This window comes from Neoarius graeffei, chromosome 5 (genome assembly GCF_027579695.1).
Source record: "Neoarius graeffei isolate fNeoGra1 chromosome 5, fNeoGra1.pri, whole genome shotgun sequence".
Taxonomy (NCBI): Eukaryota; Metazoa; Chordata; class Actinopteri; order Siluriformes; family Ariidae; genus Neoarius; species Neoarius graeffei.
The window spans coordinates 75,025,483-75,046,196 of NC_083573.1; the positions used below are offsets into that span (position 1 = coordinate 75,025,483).

At 40.6% G+C, this 20,714-nt stretch overlaps 1 protein-coding gene across 1 annotated transcript in view; it reads right to left on the bottom strand.

Moving 5' to 3' along the window:
* epb41l3a (erythrocyte membrane protein band 4.1-like 3a) overlaps nucleotides 1-5,934 on the bottom strand; it is a 185,221-nt gene extending 179,287 nt beyond the window's left edge. The window contains exon 1 of the mRNA XM_060922394.1: nucleotides 5,892-5,934. The gene's annotated coding sequence lies outside the window, so the exon portion shown is untranslated. The remainder of the gene's footprint in view (nucleotides 1-5,891) is intronic.
* Between the last annotated feature and the right edge of the window lie 14,780 nt (nucleotides 5,935-20,714).

Sequence of the window (20,714 nt, forward strand, 5' to 3'; positions counted from 1 at the left end):
GACTAAAACTATTGAAAAATGACGTAGGTTCAGATGTAAATGGTAATAAAACGCTTCCAGGTTGCTATAACAACAGCTGCCTGGCAAATTCTCAGTAAACTGTGCTAGTTTAACCAAAATAGTTTGATATGTTACAGACTCAAGCAATAATAAATAAAAGAACATTACAAGATAGGCTGTTATGGGAAAATAATCAACAATGAGGTGGTGTGATGCAGCCCAACACACAGCAGAGAGTCAGTGCCACCTGAAGTAGTGCTATAAATGTTAAATAAACATCCCCTTTACCATCTCATCATCTCTAGCCGCTTTATCCTGTTCTACAGGGTCGCAGGCAAGCGGGAGCCGATCCCAGCTGACTACGGGTGAAAGGCGGGGTACACCCTGGACAAGTCGCCAGGTCATCACAGGGCTGACACATAGACACAGACAACCATTCACACTCACATTCACACCTACGGTCAATTTAGAGTCACCAGTTAACCTAACCTGCATGTCTTTGGACTGTGGGGGAAACCGGAGCACCCGGAGGAAACCCACGCGGACACGGGGAGAACATGCAAACTCCGCACAGAAAGGCCCTCGCCGGCCACGGGGCTCGAACCCGGACCTTCTTGCTGTGAGGTGACAGCGCTAATCCCCTTTACCATATCAATTATTATTCTATCCATATTCACTAGATACGAGCAATCGCGCACTTCTCTACTACTAGGCCATCAGCTCATATACCTTGAGTAGAGAAAAACAAAATGGTGGCGCGCATCAAGTCAGATATATCACTTTGTTATCAAGTACTTAAAAGAAACAAAAATAGCTAAAAGAATATACTGTTTTCCCCCCAGTATCTCCTGTTCCACACTCCAGCCCAGTTGGTGGCAGTAATGCACCTTTAAGTTGGTTTGCAAAAAATAAAAACAAAAATGTAATGTTTCTCAAAATCCAGTGAATGTGGATAGGATAAAACAGTTATTCCACTCAATCTCATCATACATGTCTTATAGCCAACTGGGTGCTACGCACCTCGTCGGCTATCAGCTCATGTAAGACTCGATTTCGTGGTATAACTGTTAATTATACAGTACATTGTTACATAACATATTCATGTATTTTGTTCATTATTAAACTTAGATTATGTAAAGCATTTGCAAGTCTCCATGAAGGAGTTGTTACAATAGAAACAATAACATATTAGAAAGAGTGCATTAATATACACACCTGTGACTTGAATTACATCCAGGACTAATGTCAGAGCTGCTGACATATAAAAATTAACCAGTAGCTTCTGAGCGATCTGATCAGAAAATTCAATAAATTAAATAAATTTCATTTGTCAGTGCACCAACAATATATAAATATGGCTAGATGTCAGCTGTTATAAGGTAAATAAGATATAAAAAGCTGAAGTAGTAATGTAATTTTTATCTATAAGAATGTGAATCAACATAAAGGCAGACAATTTTACCAATGAATATGAATTAACAATTGAATTCATCTTTAATTCATGTTATTAACACTGCATGGATTCTGGCAATTATGCACAATGGTAATTTCATTAACTGGTTATAAATAAACAACTTCTCTGTGTGTTCTCACCACCAGCATCCAGTACATAATGATTTCAAAATTTACTATTCACAGAAAAGGAATAAAACTGAATTTGTTTGCCACGGTCACTGTTTTATACACTACTCTGAAATATACTGGAATTATTTTCCTTTCAGGCTGTTACATTCATGTTTATTTCATGTGCATTTCTCATTTCCTGTGTCAGATCTGGCCCAACAGGAGCAGGAAATTGAGGTGTACATAATAGCATCTCTGATTCAACCCAGGTACATGTACGTTGTTATTGAGTTTGTTTTATTCATGACAAGTATGACAAGCATATTACATGTGAATTGGTCAATCTAAATGCATGTGAAGATGAAAAAAAAAACCCCACACTTCTGACTAACACTTTTAACAACCACCTCCCACCCCACCGGTAATAAATGTTAGGCAGTCTGGGAAAACATGTCAGAAGTCAATGTGGCTGAATTCTAGAAAACACCAATTATAGAAAAACTAAGTTTTGATCAAAACATTTTAACAAGTTGTATACTTCATAACTACTTCATATCGACTAAAACTATGGAGTTACAAAATTAAGGCTATTTTCTAAGTTTGCCCCAGTTTAACAAATGCAATCTGTGGTTGGTAGAAGAGAGCAACTGGACTTGCTTGAAAAGTCTTGAAGACGTTTCGCCTCTCATCCGAAAGGCATCCTCAGTTCTGTCTGTCTAATAGGGAGTATCAAGTATTTATCCTCTCATGGATCATAATAGAATCCGAATCAGAATGCTGATGGCTGCATTGTAGGTGGCTGATAGATGTCATAGACACCCACCTCTGTTCAGTGATGGTCGTTCCAGGTTGACAAAAATGAACGATCCTCTCTGGCTAAGATGTCTGCCAGTTTTCTGGAAGTCCTCTCATACTCCCGCACTAGTCGAAGGGAACTCATCCCAAAGTGCGTAGAAACATATCTGTGAAGATACTCAGTCATCCAGGTACATAGTAATCTGTGGTTGGTAGAAGAGAGCAACTGGACTTGCTTGAAAAGTCTTGAAGACGTTTCGCCTCTCGTCCGAAAGGCATATTCAGAGATATGTTTCTACGCACTTTGGGATGAGTTCCCTTCGACTAGTGCGGGAGTATGAGAGGACTTCCAGAAAACTGGCAGACATCTTAGCCAGAGAGGATCGTTCATTTTTGTCAACCTGGAACGACCATCACTGAACAGAGGTGGGTGTCTATGACATCTATCAGCCACCTACAATGCAGCCATCAGATTCAGATTCTATGATGATCCATGAGAGGATAAATACTTGATACTCCCTATTAGACAGACAGAACTGAGGATGCCTTTCGGACGAGAGGCGAAATGTCTTCAAGACTTTTCAAGCAAGTCCAGTTGCTCTCTTCTACCAACCACAGATTACTATGTACCTGGATGACTGAGTATCTTCACAGATATGTTTAACAAATGCAGCAGTTACCCTTTGGTGACTGACCCCTTGAAAATGGTTCCTCCAGGAACGATGACTTTTCAGTTGTCAAGACAACGGAAAAACTAAAATACAAAAACAGAAAGATACGTCACACTGCTCTTGTGCACAAAACAAAATGCTCTTGTATTTTAGCTTTTCCGTTGTCTTGACAACTGAAACGTCATCGTTCCTGGAGGAACCATTTTCAAGGGGTCAGTCACCAATTAATTTAATAATTTTACCTAAAGATGCTTAAACTGGGGTGGCACGGTGGTGTAGTGATTAGCGCTGTCGCCTCACAGCAAGAAGGTCCGGGTTCGAGCCCCGTGGCCGGCGAGGGCCTTTCTGTGCGGAGTTTGCATGTTCTCCCCGTGTCTGTGAGGGTTTCCTCCAGGTGCTCCGGTTTCCCCCACAGTCCAAAGACATGCAGGTTAGGTTAACTGGTGACTCTAAATTGACCGTAGGTGTGAGTGTGAATGGTTGTCTGTGTCTATGTGTCAGCCCTGTGATGACCTGGCGACTTGTCCAGGGTGTACCCCGCCTTTCGCCCGTAGTCAGCTGGGATAGGCTCCAGCTTGCCTGCGACCCTGTAGAACAGGATAATGGATGGATGTTTAAACCTTATTAGCCAAGTGTGCTTTTCTCATGATTTCTTCAAATTGTTGGATAGTTACATGCCAAAGCAAAACAGACATAAGCCATAATCACACTCCGTACAGATGATGGCAGATAGTTAAAAACGTTTAAATGTCTAATAAAAAGACATTAATAACAAGAAAAAAGAAATCAGCAGAACAGAACTCACTGAATTAATCAGTGAATTATACACGTACTGAAATATTTCACATTATTATTGTGATCAGTTGAATGAAGTGACAATGATGAGGCTTGTGTTTAGCTTCCATAATGAGACAGATACTGGTAGGTGATGCTGATAAAGTGCTGATAAAGCTTAAAGTAATAACTTACATCTCTTATCATTTTTAAAATTTGGCAGTAATGTAAATTTTCCGTAAGTAATTTAGGTTATAGATATAGACGTAGGGCGGCACGGTGGTGTAGTGTTTAGCGCTGTCGCCTCACAGCAAGAAGGTCCGGGTTCGAGCCCCGTGGCCGGCGAGGGCCTTTCTGTGTGGAGTTTGCATGTTCTCCCCGTGTCCGCGTGGGTTTCCTCCGGGTGCTCCGGTTTCCCCCACAGTCCAAAGACATGCAGGTTAGGTTAACTGGTGACTCTAAATTGACCGTAGGTGTGAATGTGAGTGTGAATGGTTGTCTGTGTCTATGTGTCAGCCCTGTGATGACCTGGCGACTTGTCCAGGGTGTACCCCGCCTTTCGCCCGTAGTCAGCTGGGATAGGCTTCAGCTTGCCTGCGACCCTGTAGAACAGGATAAAGCGGCTAGAGATGATGAGATGAGATGAGATTTTGTTACAGATTTCCATTTTATGACTTCTACATTATCGAGTCAGTACAAAAACATTTTAGAGTTCCAAATGTTTGTTTTCCAGCACAAAATTCAATGTTACAGACCAAAAGTGTTTGTATCTAAGCAGCCTATTCCATAAGAGACCACTTTTCAGATTAAACAAGATCAACTGTGAGCTACTGCTCACTTACGTATCCCCTCGCTCTCGCTTATATCAGAATGTAAGCAATCGAAGGAATAGGACACTTATTATGAATGTTGACGCCAACAAATAATTAACCTTTACAAGTAAGTAAAGAGCAATGTTCTCCCCAGGGATTTCAAATAGCATCCTGGTAAACTGTCATTTTGAAATAGCATTTTGCTTCTTGAAATAGCATCAAAACCCACCCTATATGATAAATACACTCAGTCAGTAAACAGGAAGTTGATGTGTGATAGACCTGAAAATGGTATACATGGTATAGAACCCCAAGCTGAAGCTCAGTACCAAATATCAAGCAGTTGTGATTTGTAATTGCTGAGAAAAGTGTTACAAAAATTTTGTAAATCCACACCATGGGCGTAGTGGACATGGGGTACGCGGGGGACATGTCCCCCGCACTTCCCGTATTTGTGCCCTCTGTCCCCCGCACTTTTTACAGCCATTACAACCACCCAATTCATTTTTAACATGTGGAAACGCGTTTTTCCGAGCCGCCTCTAAACGCATCATGAGCAGGCGGAGCTAAGGCGGCAAACAAACACCGCTGTCGTGTGTGATCAGAGACGCTTTAGAAAATATTGTACGAGTATCTTTGGTGTGATTCAGATCTGGACAGTGCTTCTGTATGTTCAGCAAACCAGCCAAGAGGCTAAAGACTTTAGACCGCTTTTTCCAAACAAACCGTGTAAGTTGAGTAATGCTGTTGAATGTAGATAATGTTTAGCTAAAAGATGACAAATAGATGTCAATTTAGTTAGTTAAGCTAGCTAGCTAACTTAGAGGCGGTAGTAACTAGTTACATTTACTTGAGTAACTTTTTGGATAAATTGTACTCTTAAGGAGTTGTTTTGTTGTAAAATACGTTTTACTTTTACTTGAGTAATATTATTCTAAAGTAACAATACTCTTACTTGAGTAACGTTACTATTTTGGCTACTCTAATGGTGATGATACACGGGGCAACTTTTTGGGCAATGTTGCCGAGCAATGTTGCTGGCAACGGGCAACTAGGTGAGACACGGCAACTTTTCAGGGCAACTAACAATGGGCAACAACAGTTAGCAACGGCAGTTTACAGTTAGCTGCTAAAAAACAAACAAACAAACAAACAAACAAACAAACAAAAAAAACGATGTCTTAATTTTTGCTGTGACCATTTAATCAAGCTGTCTGTTGTTTTTTCGAGCTTTGGTGAGGTAAATTCCTCCATATAGAATATTAAAATAACTTACCGGCGTAAAAACAGATGAGGAGTCTCTCCATCTCTTCACTCCACTGACACTGAGCGGCCGCCATATTTGTTTGAAATTTCTGATCCGAACCTCACCGGCGGTCACATGACTCGATACTCGCATTCTGATTGGCTTATCTCAAAAAGTTGCCAGAGATTATCAAAACCATTCAGAAAGAAACAATGTTGCCCAATCTCAATAGAAAAGAGTCAAAACGCAATTGCCCAGCAACATTGCTCGGCAACATTGCCCAAAAAGTTGCCCCGTGTATCATCACCATAAGATTACTCACTTCTGGGTAGAAAATAAGAATATAAATGTATTTGTGTTCCTTTGACTGTTATTTTTGTAAAGATTTAATTTATTTTTGTGGTAAAGTTTAAAGTACATGAATTTGCTGATTATTATTACTGTATTCCTAATTCTATTTCAAAATGTTGCTTTCCACATATTTTTTAATCTTTATTGCCACAATAGAAAGAGCAGGGTGAGAGAGGAGACAGTGGACCAGAGGCCAACAGGGATGATTATGCAGGGTCACAGGTGAGAAGAGAATATAACTAGCTATGTCACTACTACTATTCTTAATTCTATTTATACATTTTACTTTGCACATTTACTATCTATATTATTGTAGGAGAAATTGTCACTGGCTAAAGAAATGTACATAGGATAATTATCTGGCTGTAGATGCTCCAGGGTCATTCTATGTCAACTCAACCAGAGTTTGGCAGCTTTAGAGTTTAGATTTTGACTTTATATTTTGACAGTATATCATTTTAAAGAACTAAAGTCGGTTCCCTGGTGCTGTGCTGTTTGTGGTTATGTGGTTCTTTAGCTGCTAAGGAGAGGTGCAACTGAATGCGAGAGGATGATAAATCACTCAATAGACCTCTGAACAATTTGTCCCCCTCACTTCTAAAATGATGGCTACGCCCCTGATCCACGCTATATGTTTCGTAAATACATTCAGTCGGCAAACAGGAAGTTGATGTGCGACAGAACTGAAAATGGTATACCTGGTATAGAACCCCAAGCTGAAGTTTGGTACCAAGTAGCAAGTGGCTAAGATTTGTGGTTGCTGAGAAAAGGTGTGTTTCAGACTGACGGAGATATGGACGGATGGATGGACAGAGGCAAACAAGTACCCCCCCCCCCAGAGCGGGGGTATAATATAAAGAAAACATAATGAAGGTTGCTGGGTTTTGGTGCAAAATTAAGAAGCGAGTGTGACAGTCAAAGTGTCCAGAAGAACTGTGGCTGGTTTTGTAAGATGCTCAGTAAAACCTACAGCTCATTTCCACATAAAACTGCACTCACTGGACCTGAGGCTATTATTTTTTTTTTTTTAAAGCAAAGGGTCGCCTCACACCATATATTTACTTTGTTTCATTTATTATGGCTTACTGCTGTTTATAGAAAAAAAATTTTAATGTTGAAACATTTCATTTCGTTATTTTTTTAAGCCATTTTTGTTCTACAGCATTTCTTTACATGTGCCTAAAGCCCCATCTACACGATCATACATTTGTCCAAAACATTATCATACAAATGTATGATGATGATCATACAAACTTGAACATGTTGTGGATTTCTGTCCACACGATCATACATTCTCTTCCTTGGGGGCTGCCATTTTGTATGTCACATGACAGGCAGTGTAGATCACATGACCCGAATTAACAATCTGATTGGTGGATGACCCAAAATGTTGTAAGATGTTGTGAACATTTGTTGGAAAGTAGAAACACGATTCTAAAAATTTGAACAACATCATACAAATGTATAATCGTGTGGACGGTTTTCCCAACAAACTTGAACAACGTCATACTTGTATGACGTTGTTCAAGTTTGTTGGGAAAACCGTCCACACGATTATACATTTGTCCATGAACATCATCATACATTTGTATGACGATGTCCATGGACAAATGTATGATCGTGTAGACGGGGCTTAAGACTTTTGGCACAGTACTGTATATGTAAAAAGGAAACATATTTCAGTTCATGAATGCCTGTAGCTTTCAGAACTATGTACAGCAGAAAACAGTCAAAATTTGACTAGGTGAAGGGTTTTCCCAGGCTGCCACACTTTAATTTGATAAAACAAACCTTGGCAAAATGTGCAATGTCAGTACTGAACAACAGGTGCTATGAAGAAAGCTGGACCAAGCTGCATCAGCTGCCGAGTGAAACAATTTATATGCGAGGTGCCAATTCCTGAGAACGTTAGCATCAGAAATTCCTTGGAGATGCTCAGTTTGAGCTCTTCGTTTTAACGACAATCAGCCTCGGAACTGATCGAATGAGCCAGATGAGACTGAGCAGAAATGTCCGTGTAACTGAATGTCCGATTTCTGATGTTGTAATTGATTAAGTTATTCTGTAAACTGGGTGCATGTCTGGTGCAGCTGCCCTTCAGAAATGTCAAGGAAAGGCTCTTTGAAACAAAGTGCTTTTGAGTTGTGAAGTAAGAGTCTTCTTTAAAAATTAGCACCATTTTTTTTTTGTTGCATATTTAATGTGTACAAATGAGTACACACTTCATGTGAAGTTGAGCATCTGGCTGGCACTCAGTATGATTGTCCTAATTTTTTCCCCCACTTTATGTAGCAATTGGAAATTCCCAAAATAGATTCACCAACTCATGACAAGAGATTTAACACATCACACATAACACATCACAAGCAGTAGCTGTTAATATTTGAAGTGTTTGCCTTTTCTAAGGACTGATGTCATCATACACACATTTCTGAACAAGGTTATCTAGCCCTTGTTTCACCAGATCTATTCAATGCTTTGTTGCCATCAGGGGCGTTGCTAGACATAAAGCTCTACTGGGGCATGGCACAGCCTCCCCCCCCAAAAAAAAACCCTATATCAATTTTTTTTGAAAGCTTGCGGCGTATGAAATGTGCTCAAGGACATACACTACCGTTCAAAAGTTTGGGGTCACTTTGAAATGTCCTTATTTTTGAAAGAAAAGCACTGTTTTTTTCAATGAAGATCACTTTAAACTAATCAGAAATCCACTCTATACCTTGCTAATGTGGTAAATGACTATTCTAGCTGCAAATGTCTGGTTTTTGGTGCAATATCTCCATAGGTGTATAGAGGCCCATTTCCAGCAACTCTCACTCCAGTGTTCTAATGGTACAATGTGTTTGCTCATTACCTCAGAAGCAGGGGCTTCAAAGTTTGGGAGAATAGCAGGGTACAAATAATTTACAGCAGGGTGCAAAATGGTAAAATGTCTGCCAGCGGCAGACATAATGCACGCAAAGCGTGCAGGGATATATATATACAGTATAGAGAGAGAGCTATAGATAGATAGATATGCAAGTACGAATTTTTCATGGGGTGGGATGGTTTGGAACAGGCCATCTAAAATTGGGATAACATTTACCCGGGACGGGTATTTGAGGCAGGTCGTCTAGCTTAAGCTTGATTAGCGTTGTTACGCACGCCAGTGTTTCCCACAGAAATTCTGGAGACTATGGGGGCAAGCCATGGGGGAGGCGTGGGGGTTGTTTAAAATTGAGTGATATGTTAAATATTAAGTTATTACTGAAAAACTATTGATTAAAAAAACAGACACTGAGAAATGGTCCTATAAACAACTTTACCAATATAAAAGATTACCAGGACTACAAAAATGCAGAAAAATAGGCTTTACTTATCCAAATGCACCTGTTGGTTCAAAAGTTAAAGTGCAGAGAACCTCACAGCACAACATAAAGTTACCTTAAAATATAAATGCCTCAGCTTTCATGTAAGAAAAAAAAAACTATTAATACTAGTACTGTGTGCAGGCAGTCTCTCCTGAAGACCAAATTAAACAATAATTATAAACTAATAAAATAAATGGCTCAGGCTTCATAGAAGAAAAAAACAATTGGAACAGAATCTCACAGTATGATGCTGAAGCTGCCTAAACAATGGAAAATAAAATACCATTTTGGCAAAAACGTTGGCATCCATTAATTTCTTGTATTAAGTAAAAAAATATGTTGCCAGGGGTGGCACGGTGGTGTAGTGGTTAGCGCTGTCGCCTCACAGCAAGAAGGTCCTGGGTTCGGGGCCGGCGAGGGCCTTTCTGTGCGGAGTTTGCATGTTGTCCGCGTGGGTTTCCTCCGGGTGCTCCGGTTTCCCCCACAGTCCAAAGACATGCAGGTTAGGTTAACTGGTGACTCTAAATTGACCGTAGGTGTGAATGTGAGTATGAATGGTTGTCTGTGTCTATGTGTCAGCCCTGTGATGACCTGGCGACTTGTCCAGGGTGTACCCCGCCTTTCGCCTGTAGTCAGCTGGGATAGGCTCCAGCTTGCCTGTGACCCTGTAGAAGGATAAAGCGGCTAGAGATAATGAGATGAGATGAATGAATATGTTGCCAGATACTGCTGACGTTTTACAGCCCAAAATATGTTCAAAACCCGCCAAAATGCACTTAAAACCGCCCAAATTGGGCGGGAAACCGCTCAATCTGGCAACACAGGCGGCAGTAATGGCTGCACTCGTGTCGAGGATGTAAACACAGTTGACGCGGCAACGGATATACATGACATAGTGGATGTAATTTACGTTCACAACTTTTTTTGCTGTCAGAAATATTTAATATTAAATTTTGTGACTCGACTGACAATAGCCGGCGGCATAACAAGCCATAGCCGGCGATTTGCCGCCGGTGACCGGCTACTTTTGAGACCGCTGCAGAAGGCTAATGGATGATTAGAAAACCCTTGTACAATCATGTTAGCACAGCTGAAAACAGTTGAGCTCTTTAGAGAAGCTATAAAACTGACCTTCCTTTGAGCAGATTGAGTTTCTGGAGCATCACATTTGTGGGCTCGATTAAATGCTCAAAATGGCCAGAAAAATGTCTTGACTATATTTTCTAGTCATTTTACAACTTATGGTGGGAAATAAAAGTGTGACTTTTCATGGAAAACACTAAATTGTCTGGGTGACCCCAAACCTTTGAACGGTAGTGTACAGCTTCACTTAAAAATATATACTTTTGCTGCGTGAACTTGCATGGCATCACTGTACATTCTTTCTCCAATTTCACGCACTTGGCTGCATGCGCGTTCCCTACATTCACATGGACGCGCACAGACGCACAGAAAGTTGCCTACGTTAATGCACCTTGAAGTAAAAAAAACATCCACTCTATTCCTGATATTATCGATAAGCCCCAGCTCGAATAGTAACGGTTCACCACTAGATTATGGTGGTGTAAGGCACCAGTAAAGCATTTTACACCATAGAACTTTTCTCAAACCCATCTTCAGCCCCACTCTCCAGTCCCTCACATCTGTGGAGAAAATGTTCATTAGAATTCATTTCTCCACCAAAAACATTAATAAGGTACAACACCTCATTAAAATAAACTGTTTTACTATGTGTGGAAGTTTGGAATGATTAAGAGATTATATATCTACCAAAAAAAACCCCCAAACAAACCCCTCAATACCATATAAATTAGTTTTAGCCTTGAATGTGAGTGGATTAATGTGACTGGTCTGATAATGCTAATCCTCATTAAGTAGCTAGCTAGCTAATGCAAACCAACACGTTTTAGAATAGAGTACATTATTTTATCAATCATTGCACAATGGTAATTGAAAGCTAAAAAAATCTAAGAAAATGTAGCTTTCTGTAATAAGTTCATTTTATTTTGCCTTGTGTGGGAGTCATTAATCACTGATGGATCATATCTAGCTTGCTAAATAACAAGGAGATAAATCTTAGAGATTTTATCTAGGAAGTTTTAATTTGCTGTTGCTAACCCACACAGTTTATTGCTGCTAATAATGTGAAAATTGTGTTCTTGGTTGTTTTGACTGGATATGTGATGTCGTTCAAAATGAGCTGCGAGGTTTGTGGACATGAAGCTAGTACGATCGAGGTACATGTTTGGCACAAGCAAATTCACAGACGTTGCTAATGTAACTTTTAAAGTGCATATTCTGGACCAGTTTCGGGGTTTTTTTATATGAAAGCATGTCCCTTTACACACTCATCCAGAAGGGTAATTTTGCACAAGGCCATCTGTCTACAGCAGAAAAAAATAAAATAACAAAACGTGTCTGGAAAAATCCCAAGGGAGTCTGGAGCCAGATTCGTGACGTCACCTGCGGAAGCGCCAGCAGGCTGTGCGAGTTTTGCACGGTTTCAGTGCACAGCCTGTGTAGACCAAGCGCTCCCATTTCTCTCTCATTGTCTGGTCTTTTGGGAAATGATGAGTACTAATCCCATCAAGATTGGTGTTGCTACACCCTCCGGCGATACATCTGTTAACCATTTTAATAATTACGCGATAACGTTGAAGAAATTTGCAGAAAACCACCAGGTCGTTTTCTCATAAACAAACCAGCACTGACGTAGGATTCAGAAGGAGGCGTCCCGCACGCGACATCACGAAAATCAATGTTTGCCGGGAAATCCAAATGCCAAGTTTTTTCAGACGCGGACCAATTTGCCTCAAATGGCTTGATTTCAACTGAATTTTTCTGGTATTGCGCAAGGTAAAAAAAAATTGCACCAAAAGCAAAATGTGACAGATATTTGACCAAAGTTTAATATAAAATAGGAGAATTACATTGATCTTGCTCCTGAATTTACCCATGATATGCACTTTAAGTGGGCGGCACGGTGGTGTAGTGGTTAGCACTGTCGCCTCACAGCAAGAAGGTCTGGGTTCGAGCCCCGTGGCCGGCGAGGGCCTTTCTGTGCGGAGTTTGCATGTTCTCCCCGTGTCCGCGTGGGTTTCCTCCGGGTGCTCCGGTTTCCCCCACAGTCCAAAGACATGCAGGTTAGGTTAACTGGTGACTCTAAATTGACCGTAGGTGTGAATGTGAGTGTGAATGGTTGTCTGTGTCTATGTGTCAGCCCTGTGATGACCTGGCGACTTGTCCAGGGTGTACCCCGCCTTTCGCCCGTAGTCAGCTGGGATAGGCTCCAGCTTGCCTGTGACCCTGTAGAACAGGATAAAGCGGCTAGAGATAATGAGATGAGATGAGATGAGATGCACTTTAAGTGTGGTTTTCCTGACTCTAAAAGAACCTTTCAAAAATAATTTCAGCATTTAAAACTCACACATATCAACTAAAACACAAGTCTGGTGTTAAGTCTGGGCCATTTGCCATATTAGACTTGTCACGTCATGTTGATTTATGTGACATCAGGTGTGAAAATTCTGAGGAGTTTTTTTTTCCCCCCCATTTGAAAACACATTAGGGAGGGAAAAGAAGTATCTTAGCAAACGATATTTAAAAGTGGTGCTGGGGCTTTGTATTAATTACACATTGTGTCCTTAAAATAAATAAAACAATATCGATTTTTTTTAAGTCCCATGTGGAACGGAGCTGGTAATTCAAGGCTGGATGATTGAGGATTAATCATGTCGTTTACGAGGCCATCCTACGTACAGCCCTGACTGAGTTTACAACTTTGTTCACAGTGTACAACATGTTCAACTTACAGTACCAGGAGCAGGACTCTTGTACTTTGGAGTTCATTCAGAAGGAAGACACCTTGTTTTGTAACTCTAACTTTCTTTTTGTTCTTTGCATGCCTCATTTCTATGGAGAGGATTTCATGCCACCCTGAAAAGAAAACGTGACGTTGGGATGAGGGGGAAAAGAATTGCCATGACGTATTGTTTTACAGTGAGCAGCACACAGAAACCATGCACTGTGGAAATGCAGCGTGTATCAGTCATTGTTTTTCATTGTGTCATGTGAAGAGGATGTGCCTCAGTGAAAATCGAAATCATTTCATTCTTTTGCATCATGTTCAACCACTAACCAGCAAAGGAAAGTGAGGGATTACACTACGCAGAATTTAATGATGAAATTGTGCTACACCACATCGAAATGTAATAGGTGTCTTTGATTCATCTTCTTTTTCGAAAAGTCCCGTCCCTGCATTATTACAACCCCAATTCCAAAAAAGTTGGGATGCTGTGTAAACTGTAAATAAAAACAGAATGTGATAATTTGCAAATAATGGAAACCCTATATTTCACTGTAAATAGTACAAAGACAACATATCAAATGTTGAAACTGAGAAATTTAAAAACGAAAACGCAGAAACTTAAAATCACGGAAACCCTATATTTCACTGAAAATAGAGACAACATATCAAATGTTCAAAGTGAGAAATTTTTTATATATATATATATGCTCATTCTGAATTTGATGTAGGCAACACGTTTCAAAAAAATTGGGACAGGGGCATGTTTACCACTGTGTTGCATCACCTCTACTTTTAACAACACTCTGTAAACGTTTGGGAACTGAGGAGACCAGTTGCTGCTTTTTTGAAAGAGAAATGTTGTCCTATTCTTACCTGATATACAATTTCAGTTGCTCAACAGTTCGGGGTCTCCTTTGTTGTATTTTGTGCTTCATAATGCGCCAAATGTTTTAAATGAGAGACAGGTCTGGAGTGCAGAAAGGCCAGTTTAGCACCCGGACTCTTTTACTACGGAGCCATGCAGTTTTAATATGTGCAGAAAGCAGTTTGCCACTGTCTTGCCAAAAGAAGGAAGGCCTTCCCTGAAAAAGATTTTGTCTGGATGTCAGCATATTGCTCTGAAACGTGTATATATCATTCAGCATTAATGCTGCCTTCCCAGATGTACAAGCTCCCCATGTCATGTGCACTAATGCACCCTCGTACCATCACAGATGCTGGCTTTTGAACTGTGCACTGATAACAAGCCGGATGGTCCCTCTCCTCTTTAGCCTGAAGGACATGGTGTCTATGACTTCTAAAAAGAATTTCCACTTTTGATTCGTCAGACCTCGGGACAGTTTTCAACTTCACATCAGTCCATCATAAAAGAGCTTGGGCCCAGAGAAGGTGGCTGTGTTTCTGGATATTGTTTATATCTAGTTTTGCATTTGTGGATGCAGTAATGAACTGTTTTCACAGAAGGTGGTTTTCTGAAGTGTTCCTGAACCCATACAGTGATTTCCACTACAGACACGTGTCTGCTTTTTTGCAGTGTCTCCTAAGGGCCTGAAGATCACAAGCATCCATTGTCTGTTTTCAGCCTTGTCTCTTGCATACAGAGATTTCTCCAGATTCTCTGAATCTTTTAATGATATTATGTACCATAGATGATGTGATCCCCAAATTCTTTACAATTTTACATTGAGGAACGTTATTCTGAAATTGTTGCACTGTTTGCTCATGCAGTCTTTCACAGAGTGGTGAACCCCTCCCCATCTTTACTTCTGAGAGACTCCGCCTCTCTGGGATGCTCTTTTTATACCCAATCATGTTACTGACCTGTTGCCAATTAACCAAATTAGGTTTTTTTAAGCATTACACAACTTTTTCAGTCTTTTGTTGCCTCTGTCCCAACTTTTCTGAAACATGTTGCTGACATCAAATTCAAAATGAGCATCCATCCATCCATTATCTGTAACCGCTTATCCTGTCCTACAGGGTCGCGGGCAAGCGGGAGCCTATCCCAGCTGACTATGGGTGAGAGGCGGGGTACACCCTGGACAAGTCGCCAGGTCATCACAGGGCTGACACATAGACAACCATTCACACTCACATTCACACCTACGGTCAATTTAGAGCCACCAATTAGCCTAACCTGCATGCCTTTGGTGGAAACCCACACGGACATTGTGTGTGTGTGTGTGCCTGTGTGCGAGTTTGGGGCGTAGGGGGTTTGGACACTCATGTGAGTAATTTGTTTACTGTATGAGTGGAGTTTTCTATTTGGGTGAGGTAGGAGGTCTGGATATTTATTTTGTATGTTTTTATGTATTGTTGTTTTTATGTCTTGCCTGGGACTGCAGATGTAAATTAGCCTGAGGCTAACTCTGGTACGATGCATTAAATGGCAACATTTATGTTTTAATTGTACATGGTCCCTTATAAAATAAACTGAAACATGGGAAGAACATGCAAACTCCACACAGAAAGGCCCTCGTCAGCCACTGGGCTCAAACCCAGGACCTTCTTGCTGTGAGGCAACAGTGCTAACCACTACACCACCATGCTGCCCCAAAATGAGCATCCATCCATCCATTATCTGTAGCTGCTTATCTTGTTCTACAGGGTCGCAGGCAAGCTGGAGCCTATCCCAGCTGACTACGGGCGAAAGGCGGGGTACACCCTGGACAAGTCGCCAGGTCATCACAGGGCTGACACATAGACACAGACAACCATTCACACTCACATTCACACCTACGGTCAATTTAGAGTCACCAGTTTACCTAACCTGCATGTCTTTGGACTGTGGGGGAAACCAGAGCACCCGGAGGAAACCCACGCGGACACGGGGAGAACATGCAAACTCCACACAGAAAGGCCCTTGCTGGCCGCTGGGCTCGAACCCAGAACCTTCTTGCTGTGAGGCGACAGTGCTAACCACTACACTACTGTGCCACGCCCCAAAATGAGCATATATTTAATAAAATTTCTCAGTTTCAACATTTGATATCTTGTCTTTGTACTATTTTCAATGAAATATAGGGTTTCCATGATTTACAGAGCTTCACATTCTGTTTTTATTTATGTTTTACAGTGTCCCAAATTTTTTGGAATTGGAGTCGTACCATGCGCCTCAGCCTTGACAGGGTTCGTCTGGTTAGCACAGTATGGGGAAGCCTGTCCTGTTGGCTAATCGTTTGGATCTTGAACAACAATCTCAGGCCATTTTCCTCAACCACACTCCCCATCTGCTAAAAAGCTCTGATTGGACACTGATTTTCATTTACTGGTGGCACGATTTCAGTGTGTACCTTCCTGGTTAGTCATTGAACAAAATGCAAAACAACGAAATGATTATTTTACTTTTCATTGAGGCACATTTTCTTCACATCACACAATGAAAAACAATGACTGATGTACACTGCATTTCCACATGGCATGGTTTTTTATTTTGATTTGTTTATTCGATATTAAAATGTTTGTGCAAATAAACATAATAATATATGGATGACACAAGAAAGTACATATACTTATTTCCATTGTGGTTCATTATAAAAAAAATCCATGTGACATAGTTCAACAGCACCAATAAAAAATAGTTAACAATAGGTAAATAGATATATTAAAAGTGGAAAATTTACATTAATAAAATACAAAATAACTAGATTCTTGTCTGTTAAGACTTTCAAATAAAAACTTTTTGACTAGAAATTTGAACTGAGATTTACTCCGAGCACCTTTGACATTTGATGGTAAACCATTCCATAATAAAATACTAGAATAAATGAATGATATTTTACCAGGAGAATTTACTCTAGGGGTCTGGAAGGATATACCACTATGTCTTGTGGTAATGTAATGGAGATTATGTGTTAATTTGAATGGTGTCATCAAATAGCTTGGTGCAGTTTCGTTGTAGATGTTATACACCATATTTAATTTTAGCTATTTAACACGTGATTCCACTGGCAAACATACCAACCACTTCAAACTCCTGGGCACCGATATGTTTTCTGGCCGATGCATTCAAAAAGAACCGAATAATTTTGTTTTGGGTACACTGTAACCTAACCTTATATCTCTTGGTTAAACCAGATTACCACGATGTGCAAGCATAGTTAAAGTGACATTGAATAAATGCCGATATTAATAATTTTTTGGTCTTCATATCAACATTCCTGACCTGTCTATATAAGAATTTTAATCTGGCATTTGACTTATGATGACATTTTCAGCCATGCCTTCTCCAGAAAGAGATTGATCTAGTTTGGCACCTAGATATCTGACACTAGTACAGCATGTCGATGTTTTGCCTGCACATTGCACCTGAATGGATTTATTATGTTTGAGTCTATGTTTAGAGCCGAAAAGAATAGACTCAGTTTTATCCAGATGTAGGGAGAGCTTATTGTCAATCAGCCATTCTCTGACTGAAGCCAGCTCAGAGGATAGTGTACTTTGGATATCTTCGACACAAGGGCGTGAAACTACTGTATGAGGGCGGTGTCGTCCGCATACAAAAATGTTTTGCACCAAACTGCAGATGGAATGTCATTAACATACGGTATATTAAGAACAATAAAGGTACAAGAATTGAACCTTGTGGTACTCCACAAGTTATGGTTGCTGGTTTCTATGTGCTGCTCACAGTAAAACAATATGTCCTGGTGATTGTTTTCCCCTCATCCAAAAAGTTAAATTTGCATTTCAAGGTAGCATGAAATCCTCTCCATGCATTTCCTGACTCTAAAGTCACCAACTAATTGCTGTTGTATACTGCTGTGTTTCTAAGCACTTCATTGAGATAAACCCAGAAAGGAGATCAAAGACCAGACGAGGGCAAGTTGGTCTCAAAGAAAACAGGAAAAATTGTCAACAACAACAACAACAACGGCGGCGGCACGGTGGTGTAGTGGTTAGCGCTGTCGCCTCACAGCAAGAAGGTCCTGGGTTCGAGCCCCGGGGCCGGCGAGGGCCTTTCTGTGCGGAGTTTGCATGTTCTCCCCGTGTCCGCGAGGGTTTCCTCCGGGTGCTCCGGTTTCCCCCACAGTCCAAAGACATGCAGGTTAGGTTAACTGGTGACTCTAAATTGACCGTAGGTGTGAATGTGAGTGTGAATGGTTGTCTGTGTCTATGTGTCAGCCCTGTGATGACCTGGCGACTTGTCCAGGGTGTACCCCGCCTTTCGCCCATAGTCAGCTGGGATAGGCTCCAGCTTGCCTGCGACCCTGTAGAAGGATAAAGCGGCTAGAGATAATGAGATGAGAACAACAAAAATCTAGCAGAGTAAACCCTTGCATTTCCACTCTCCTGAAGAATCATATGAACTTTGAGTGGGACTTTATTTAAGCAACTTTTCACATAGATTTGGAATTTTTAGGGTTTCTTTTTAAAAACAAACAAAAATGTAAAAATGAAGCAACATTCGTTGGATTTTATTCAGACAACTTGCTCAATGTTTATACTGATGATGTGATTCTGATGTCATCTCATTTCACAAATATTTGAATACATACCATTTGAACATTGAATGCTTTCATGTTTATTAACCCCTTGGCTGCCACCCATAATTAATTGTAATGTGCCGGGCATATAGGACAAAAATAGGTCAAAATTGGGATTATTTTGATAATCTTTCTCTAACTTGTTCAGAACTTTATATTTTTAATATTTGTCTAGAAAAATCACAAAAAACACTGTTGTAGAGTAAAAATAACTTTAGTAATCAAAAGCAGCAGGTCTTGTCAATGAGAACCTTTCCATAAACATGAATTACTAGTACTTGAAAACACAATGTACACCAAGTACCATTTTCATGATGGTCTTTGGTATGACCCAACCATGAATAGAACTCACACGCTCCTAATCAAGAGGCAGACATGCTAACCACTAGGCCAACTCACAGTAACTTGCCATTGTGAAATAAAAGTAATGTGCCATGTAAGGTACATAAAAGGCAGTGTTTATGACGAGTAGCGTGCGTCATAAGGCACGGTGGTAAAAGATTTCATGACATACGTGACTCGCCCAAGGGCACTGAAGGGGTTAAATTTAGCCTTTAAAGTATTGTGTAACTGGCATTAGTGTTTTTAATGTATTTTATTATAACAGTAAGAAACTGTAATTCAGAACACAGTGTATATGCTGTAAAAAGTATGCTAAACAGCTGGCAACCCTGCTGCTAGTATTTTACTGTATTTATTGCAACTCGCTGTATTTGAATGTATTTCAATATAACAGTAAATAACTAACTCAGGATGCAGTATAGATCACTGAGCTCTACGTAAAATATCTGGATGGCTCATAGACTCATCAGAGTGAAGTCATCCGGCCGCCATCTTACCACACACATCGGAGCAGAATGGTCATAATCTCTGCCTAGGAAGCCACACAAAACTGGACAAGTTATTTATGTAATTGGTGAGAAAAATTGCAAGAAAAATGCCTCCATGTGCAGCAGTGAACTGTACAAACCGTCATGTCAAAGGTTTTGGATGGATGGACAGTTCACCTGTGAGTACTGATAGTGTGATCATTTTCACAGCTTTTACACGTCTGTGCACAGTGCCATTTGCGTGGACCCCCCATGGTATTTTATGATGATTTGCAAGAGCGAAAAACAAAAACAAAACCAACCCCCCCCCCCCCCCAAAAAAAAAAAAAACAGAAAATCTGTCTCATCGTCTTGTCTGGTTTTGTTGAAAATCTGGCATTGATATCTGGGATGAACACTGTGACTGTGTCAGATTTTCGATGGAAATGTCCCAGACTAGCTCAAAGCCAAAGTCTAGACATGTTTGATATTGAAAGTGAAAGCTCAAACTCAAAGGCTCAAGTTTACTCAAAAATGAACGGAGTAAATTAGCCTCAGTAGCCTAAGGCCTTGTTTACATTATTTCGAATCAGCGGATCATCAGATTAACGTTTTTAAAACGATTCGCGTACACACACAAAATTTCTGTGCCCGCAACAAAACCGTTCCCCGTGCACACAGCAACGCCAATACACGGATACGCTAATCACATGACTAATTAGACGGCACGTCACATGATCCCAGTGCATATCGGGCATGCGCAAGTCACTCACCACTTGCAAGTGGAAGGATGTCGTTGTAAAAAATGAAGTATGCCAGTCTGTTATCGGCGGTACTGGTACTACAATGATGCCTTTTTTACACCGTGTATGGCCTTCGTGTTTATGCTAGAAGGATCTAACAGTGTTCGGTACACTCTTCACCTCGCAGAACGGCCGTTTTTTGCGATTACAACAAGACTATTTAGTGCTACGGTAACCAACACACTTCCTGTATTGCTCATTCACTTAATGACTTCCTCAACACACTTCCTGTATTGCTCATTCACA